The following is a 1,596-nucleotide window of genomic DNA, read 5'->3' on the forward strand; positions in this document are numbered from 1 at the left end:
ATGCCAGGTTAATTTTTGTATTTTTTTTTTTGTAAACATGGGGTTTCTCTGTGTTCTCCAGGCTGGTCTTGAATTCTTGGCCTCAAGAAGTGCTGGCATTACAGACAGGAACCACCGTGCCAGACCCAGGTTCCTGCATTTTTTATGTTAACTGGGGAGAAGCTGGGTAATGAGGGAAAGCAGCTCTGTTTCATGTATGTTTCCTTTGACGAGTAAGGAGGGTTTCTTGTTTGGATAGCAAGTAAGGAGGGTTTGGGAGCTGAGGGATACCAACTCTGTTTCAAAAATGCATCTGAATACATTTAATTTCTGATTTTGGATAGTAAGAGTTCAGACAAGTCATCTGAGGCAAAACAGCTCTGTTTCAAATTTGTCAAGTGAAGCTTAGGGATACGAGCTCTCAAAAAAAAAAAGAAAAGAAAGAAAGAAAGAAAGAACTCAAATGTATGTCTTTGATTCCCAAGTTCATATGGGGAGGAATACTTGTAATTATGATAGTCAAAGTCAAGAAATATTGAGCACTTAACACTGACAAGGCACTTTCCAAAGCAAGCTTTAAATTTATTAACTCAGCCGGGTTCGGTGGCTCAGCCTGTAATCCCAGCACTTTGGGAGGCTGAGGTGAGTAGACTGCCTGAGCCTGCGGGTTCGAGACTTGCCTGGGCAACTTGGCGAGACCTCATCTCTTTTTTTTTGAGTTGGCGTCTCACTCAGTCGCCCAGACTGGAGTGCAGTGGCCGGTTGCGGCCACTGCAGCCTCGACCTGCTGGGCTCTGGCGATCCTTCCGCCTCAGCCTTCCGAGTAGCTGGAACTACAGGTGTGCACTACCATGCCCGGCTAATTTTTTGATTTATTGTAGAGATGAGGTCTCGCTGCCCAGGTGGGTCTCGAACCAGCGGGCTTAGGCAATCCACTTACTTCAGCCTCCCAAAGGCACGGGATTACAGGCTGAGCCACCGAGCCTGGCGAGACCTCATCTCTACAAAAAATAAAAAAAAATTAGCTGGTATGGTAGTACATGCCTATAGTCCCAGCTACTCAGAAGACTAAGCCAGAATGATAGCCTGAGCCTAGGAGGTCGAGGCTGCAATGAGCCCTGATCATGCCACTGCACTCCAGCCTGGGTGACAGAGTAAGATCCCAACTCAAAAAAAAATGTATTAACTCATTTAATACTCACAACAGCCCTGTGTGGTACATACTGTTACCATCTTCCCCATTTTGCAGATGAGGACATTGAGTCACAGGGGGGTTAAGTGACTTGTCCAAGTAGTTACACAGCTAGGAAGTGGCAGAGCTGGGTTGAATCCCAGACTTGCCATTTACAGGACCCAACTGGGATGGGGCTTAGAAATTGAGGTATCTAGCCGGGCTCGGTGGCTCAGCCTGTAATCCCACGCTTTGGGAGGCTGAGGTAAGCGGATTGCCTGAGCTCGTGGGTTCGAGACCCGCCTGGGCAACTTGGTGAGATCTCATCTCTGCAATAAATAAAAAAGTAGCCGGGCGTGGTAGCGCACACCTGTAGTTCCAGCTACTTAGAAGGCTGAGGCAGAAGGATTGCCGCAGCCCAGCAGGTCGAGGCTGCGGTGGCCGGG

Source organism: Carlito syrichta, unplaced genomic scaffold, assembly GCF_000164805.1.
Source record: "Carlito syrichta isolate Samal-C Ts95f unplaced genomic scaffold, Tarsius_syrichta-2.0.1 Scaffold98407, whole genome shotgun sequence".
NCBI lineage: Eukaryota > Metazoa > Chordata > Mammalia > Primates > Tarsiidae > Carlito > Carlito syrichta.